Below are 7,376 nucleotides of genomic sequence, written 5' to 3' on the forward strand. Positions count from 1 at the left end.
GGGTTGAGAGGAATGAGGTAGGTGAGTAAGGGTTTAGGGGTTTCTTGTTTTTTTTAGTTTTGAGACCTTAAAACTTAGAATCCATAATATGAGTGTATTTTTGTCTACTAAAACCCGTTACACATTGCTAAAATGTACCAACTAAAAAATAGGCGTACGTAAATTAGCAAACCATATATATATATATATATATATATATATATATATATATATATATATATATATATATATATATATATATATATATATATATATATATATATATATATATATATATATTATAGGAATTTCTTATCCAACGAGACCACTAATGTGACACCCCAAAAATACAGCATAACACCATAAAATCAGAAAATCACATTTAATAATATTTCAATACAGTTTTCCAACTAAAAACAAAATAAAACCCGAACGAACGCTCAAGGACGAACGTCCTTGAGTACAAATCCAACATAACGGACGAATGTGCAAAAGTCGCACACCACACATAAGAGTTTTACAAATTTAAGATAAACGTACAAGAAACCTGACCGAACGGTTTACACAGGATAATTACTGAACGGTCGAATTAACTCAAAAGAAAACAAGAGATGGTCGAACGACCACTCAATTCAACTAAATACAATACTGGCCGAGCGATCTCACTGCTCGATCTTCACTTCAACATCAACCAGGCTCTCTTCATTCAATGCTTCTTCCAAACGCTCATCTCCCTCTGCTCACACCCACACGGATGATCATTGCAATGACAAGACGGACGTACAAGTACAATGGACAACACAAGGAAAACGAAAGGGTAAGCTTACGTAATTTAACTCATGCATCAACACATAATTTCTAGCAAACAGTTCATTTCACACATACATATCAACGTACGCATTCATCATACATCACATAATTTAACGCATGTACAAAATAAAACTCAACACGACTGACTGTCCGGACTGTATGAAATCTGCGTAGTTACAGGCGTTCACGCACCCGGGTGGTGTGGTAACTGGCATCCTCATCAGCTGCCACCCGAGGTTAGTCCGTTCTTACGTCGCCCACGTTAACTTATGGACTAAGGACCTCCTGCCGTTCCCACGCATGACGTGCGTCCTCTACTTGAGAACGAGCACTCACGGAACATCAGGATGAACAGCCAGCATTAACTATCCACAGTCATACTTTACAACTTTCAACATTCAACCATGAGTCGTTCCTGCCTGGAACGCTCGTTCAATATTCATAACTTTCATATCATCTCAAATACTGTTCATCATTCATTATTCATCAATCCATAATCATTTTCATCATTCATAACAAAATCACCAAAAGCCGAACGTTCTGTCCCCAAAGATCGAGGACTAACGTTGTAAGTGAGACCAAAAGGACGTTCGTTTGAATCAAAGACCGAACGCTAAAAGCGAGACCAAAAGACGCTCGTTCGGAACGAAGACTGAACGCTAAAATCTGCAGAAAATTCCAATAGTACTGTTCATTGGACGAACGCTATTTAGTGGGAGAAGAGAACGAGCGCTCAAAACGATACCGAGTACTATTCGGACGAACGCTTAATTCAAAGAAGAGCACTATTAGGCCGAACGCTCAGTTGGAGACCGAGCACTATTTATAACGAACGCTCAGTTGGAGACCGAACGACACTTTGAGCGTACGTTCGGTGTAAGACCGAACGCCTTCCAGTACAATCGTCCGGTGTAAGACCGAACGCTATTCTGGGCGAACGTCTGGTGTAAGACTGAACGTCCAGTAACTCAGATTGATAAGTCTTGAAAATAAACTAAGAGAAGTTTGGAGAAGTAATACGAACGGAAATATGCACTGCTACGTATATATATACAAGTACAAAAAGAGGGAAGTTTATCAGACGTACAACATTTCTACAGTGCCAAACCGAACGCTCAAACAGAGCATTCTAGGGTGAGGACGCTCGTCCTCAACCAGGGAATTTATCATGTTGACCAACAAACACCGAACGGTCAGAGACCGTCTCAGTAACGAACGTAAAATATCATGGGAATTACAAAGAGAAGATCAAAACAGTGCTTGGCCGAACGCTCAAGCATGGCAATTTAGGACGAGGACGTTCGTCCTCAAACAGGGATTTATTAAAATGACAGGATCAACATTTCAAACCTTTTATTAGGGGAAAACCGAACGGTAAATGACTGTTCAGTACGAACGTACATGTTCATAAAGTCCTCTTACAATTCATTTTTCATTTCCAGTTCCTTTCTCATAGTTCCACTCGTTCACATGAAGAAAATCTCATTTTTCAAACGATTCATATCATGTACTTTCATATATTTCATTTCATCCAAGTAACGAACGTTCATGCATCCAAATCAACATATAATATTCTCATACTTTCAAAATAACGAACGTTCATGCAAATCAGTCATGGCAACATCATACAGTGAAATAACGAACGTTCATACCATCATTTCATCATTCATCATGCATCTATACAGTAAAATAACGAACGTTCACACCCACACATACAACAAAACAGTTAAATTAAGTAAGCTTCCCTTACCCGGAAATGACGAACGTTCACAGATTCTCTACTCAAATTCCAATAACAAGCGCTCGTTAATCCACTGTTCAGACGAACCCCAATAATGAAAAATCAGAACCGCTCTACTCTAAGAAATACGAACGTACAACTCAAACACAGCTAAGGACGAACGTCAGAGAGGAAGGAAGAACCTACCAGCTTCACCAGTCGAACGTTCTCTCTGGAACTCCTACGCCGAGCGTCCTTCAATCTTGCCGGAGTGTGGAATGGAGGAGGTGCAGTGGTGATTTCTTAGAGAGAGAAGGGTGCAGAGAGTGAAGAGAGAAGGAGGAGAGAATTGAATCTGAGAAACTGAAGGAAAGAGGGTGAAGAGAGAGATCTATCAGAATTAAATTAAGAGGTGAGTGCTCCACTCAGCCGAACGCACGTCTCCACTATACCAGTGCGCGCTCGGCCGGACGCACTACACCAACCCACTCTGGACGGTCGACCACTGTACTTTTGCCACGCGTCTTCCACCATCGCCGATGCTCGTTCAGCTGGCCGACCCACTGTTCCCCACTACCGGACGTGTGGCGGCTGGCGTCCATCAGTGGCTGTCGGGCACTGCTGTCGGCCATGTACACTACTGACGTGGCGCGCTCTCCTGCCGCCACGTGGACGCACGTTTTTTTTTTTTTTTTTTTTTTTTTTTTTTTTTTTTTGAGTCCTCACAACTACACTCCAAATACCTATTTTTCCTTTCAATTTAAAACCTTATCAAAATTCTCTCAACAATAATAAGATATTCTATATTCAAAGTTTCCAAATAAAACATTTGTAACTCATACAAAATTAGAGTTGTCAAAACGGATAACCCGGCCCGACCCAACCCGACTCACCACGGGTTGGTCACTTAGTGAGCCAACCCAACTCGGCTCATTTATTAGCAAGCCAAAAAAATTCGAACTCGACCCGATCCACCACAGGTTGGTGGGTTAAACGGGTTGGCTCATTGGCTCACTTAATTAACTTTTTTTTCACTTCTTTTTCTCAGATTTTTATAACATGTTACTTTGATCGATCAAATTGAAATAGTAATAATTGGACCAATTGATATAAAAGAAAATGAAACAAAAGAAATATATTGTTCTATATATATTCTAAGCTATCAAGCATAAAATTTTGCCAATTTAATTTAATGAGACATACACAATCGTTTGACCAAGAAACTACATATAGCCATTAACAAAAATATATAGCACAAGATAGATAGGTCTAAAAACAAGATAAAACAAATGATATATTCCTGAATTATCCAATCTATAATATTATCCTTCTATTAAATTGGAGTCCTAAATGGATAAATTCACAGTATTATGCTCTCTTGAAGCATCATCTTCTTTATCTCCATCTATAATATTTTTCAATCTATAATCTTAGGGTTTTATTTGCAGAGGGTAACTTTTGGAAAGATAGCAAAACGAAAGGCTCTATTACTAAGTAAAAGTTGTGCATTTTGAATAATTAATTTGATTTCAATAAAAAAATAGGATTTGAATAATTAATTTAATTAAAAAAAATAGGTGGGTTGGTGAGCCAACCCGACCCACCACAGGTTCAACTCGTGTGAGCCGAGTTCTTAGTGAGTCGAGTCAAAATTGGCTCGCATAAAAAAATTTGCATTTTTTTCCAACTCAACCTGGCTCAAACCCGTGGTGAGCCGGGTTGACTCACGGGTTTCAACTCATTTTGACGACACTATACAAAATCAATTATCTCAAATTTCATGTATAATTTTTAATTAATCATTTGCTTGAAATTTCATAATCAAACAATAACCATTAATCATTCCACATTTTTAAACTAATTCCAAAAAGTTTTCACTTTCTAGGACTAACTTAACATTTATATCTGACTTACTTACAAGATGCAAAAATAATAGTTTTCCTTACTTAAATCGTTAGAGCTAGAAGAAATACCTTCCAATAACTAACAAATTCATAACTCCTAAAGATTTATAATACATATTCAAACACAATTAAATCTCAATATAAGATTAAACAAGTTACGAGATTCATTTTGTTCAACTAACCAAATCAAAATAGAACTTTGTTATGAACAAGAAACTTTATCACAAAATAGACTTTTTATGTATATTGTAGCTTAGAAGTAATTATGGAAGACATAAATTTATGTATGTTGCATTTACGTCTATTACAACCATAACTAGAAAAAAATTATATTTTTTTGTGAGATTTGCACCAATTTTTTTTCTTTTTCTTCTTCCTTTTCTCCTTTTCTTCTTCATCTAATAAACTTATAATTACATAAACATAAAACATCTAATAAATCTAAAATTAATCAAACATCTAATATAAACCAAAATTCATAAAACCCACGTCCAAGATAAACAAAGAGAACATTCATGCAAAACAATGATTGAGTTATCCAAAAACAGTCACACACCTACACTATAAAGATAAAAGATGCAAAACTAAACTCAATACAGAAAAATATCCAAAGAGAAAGAAGTTTCTCAAAGCTTTACACACGAAAATGTCTCTAAACATACCTTTTAGTCATAAATGAAAACTCTAGCACCCTTACAAAGTTTGTCGCCATTAATAGTGTTGTTAATGCAAGGAAGAAAGTACGAATTAGTTCGTTTTGCATATTTTTTTCTTAAAGTTTTATATCTAATTTACAGGAGTCAAACATAAACTTACGTCTGACCCAATGAGTAACAAATGCAAATTTATATATCTGACTTATAGGATCAAATATAAATTTTAAAATTTACATGTAACCTCTATAAGTAAGACGCAGATTTTGACTAATTAATTTCAAAACTATCACCATATATTTTTCATATCTAATATCAATAGATCAAACATAAATTATGACAACTTGGGAGGCAATTATTAAATTAGTAAAAAAGAATAAAAAAAACTATGTAGAACAAAAGACATTTATTCTGATTTGAAAACTAACTGACTAGAAAGAATAGTCACCTCACAAACTACTCAAAGGTAAAGTAATAATTTAAAAGAAATTTTGGAAGATAGAAAAATTGGAAAGGAAAAGAAAGGTTACATATAAAAAAAAAGTGAAAGAGGCTTATTACAGGTAAATATTTGAATGATTTTAGTCTATAGACATGCTATTTAATCTATTTTACTCCCAACATTTTGGTTAGAAAAAGTAAAATATTTTATAAGGTTATGTGTAGAAACTAAAATGAGTAATTTTTAAGTTCGCGAGCAATAAAAGTATGCAAGTATAAGAATTTAATAAATTAAATTTTAAGGTTTAGAAAAATGTAATTGATTTAAGGTTATAAAGTTTAAAATTACGTATATCCTTACAAACCACTTAAAAGGTGTTAAATAATATTTAAAATTATATAGAAAAATATTTAATATTTTCTTTAATTTTCCAAAAAATAAGGACAATAAGTTATAAATGAAAAAAGTTTTAGAAGATTTTATATTAATTTTTAATATTAATTTATATTAATTTTTAATATTTTTCGTATTTAAATGCTGTAAATAGTAAATTATTAACTTTAAGTTTTCCGTTTTAATTAACATACTTTTAAACATTTTAGAAGAAGATAAAAATATTTAAAAGTTAAGATTAATTTATATTTTAATTCAAAATGAAAAGGTAAATAAGTTATAAATGAAAATCTATCAAAGTTAAATCATACGTATAATTTAATTTTAACTTATGGAAACATTCATTACTTTTTTTAATATCATCCTTTTATTATATAAGTTACACTCATTTGACATTAGATGGTGTATAATGAGAAAAATTGTGCAAGTTTTCATAATTTACAGAAAATATGATGCGTGATTAGTGAAACATATCTTTTTCAATTATAATTTTTTTATTTTAAAAACTAAAGTACAAAAGAAATTGTTTAAGGAAAATCAAGTTAACATGACAACTATATTTTGATATTACTCACTCATGCGAGCTCTTAAACATTCTCAATATTAAATCATTGTTGACCTTACTTTGAGATTGGCACTGCAGGTTTATTTTATAGTTTAAGTTAATTATTTAAATTACGATGGACCCGATATCAGTCCGGAACATATAATATATTTCTATAAAACATATAATTATTAATGATTTAAAATACAAATCAACATTTATGTTAAACGAGATGAATTGATAAAAGATAATATTTCAATGTTCGAAAAATTAAAGTTTAGTAAATATTAATTAACTTGGATAATCATTTTTATAATTTTTTTCCCAATAATTAGTGTTGAAAAAAGTGCGAACAAAAGAATTGATGTTATATCAAAGCAAAAGTATATAATAAGTGTACCACAAAACACTGATTCTTTTAAAACTGAACGCAGTAAAATACTATTACAATATCAAAGCCAATAATACTTAACTTATATTTCAAAACAAATTTATTACAAAACAATGATTGAATGGATATAGAGAAAAATATTAACGTTACATAATTATAAATTTGCACTTGATATTTTTCAATTGATGGAAAGGGTTAAGAAAAAAAGAAGGGTGAATTATACTAAATTATAATGAAAAAATAAAATTTACTTAAGTTGTTATAATTTCTAGACCCAAACAATTTCTCAAATAAAGTAGTAAATATATAATTTGAAAGCTTATAACTAAGTTTAATACAGCAATATGTTTTTATCATTATTTAAATATATTGGCCTAGTAGATTTTAGTTAAGTTTTTTTTTTTTGTTAAGAAATAGTAATAAGGAAAGAAAATGAAATTGAATGTGAGAGGTTGTTTATGCACTCTTGCTAAAACTGGGACGAAGCTGTTTTGATGATTGTTAATGATTTGTGGTTCTCTTTTCACTTATTTTTGTTTA

At 32.3% G+C, this 7,376-nt stretch overlaps 1 long non-coding RNA gene across 1 annotated transcript; it reads right to left on the reverse strand.

Moving 5' to 3' along the window:
• Nucleotides 1–526: 526 nt before the first annotated feature.
• LOC128196311 (uncharacterized) lies at nucleotides 527–3,042 on the reverse strand. The gene is made up of 3 exons (XR_008248472.1): nucleotides 2,717–3,042; nucleotides 2,540–2,603; nucleotides 527–715 (listed from the first exon to the last, which is right to left on the reverse strand). It is a non-coding gene; the product is annotated as an uncharacterized LOC128196311 (long non-coding RNA).
• Between the last annotated feature and the right edge of the window lie 4,334 nt (nucleotides 3,043–7,376).

This window comes from Vigna angularis, chromosome 4, assembly GCF_016808095.1.
Source record: "Vigna angularis cultivar LongXiaoDou No.4 chromosome 4, ASM1680809v1, whole genome shotgun sequence".
Classification (NCBI taxonomy): domain Eukaryota; kingdom Viridiplantae; phylum Streptophyta; class Magnoliopsida; order Fabales; family Fabaceae; genus Vigna; species Vigna angularis.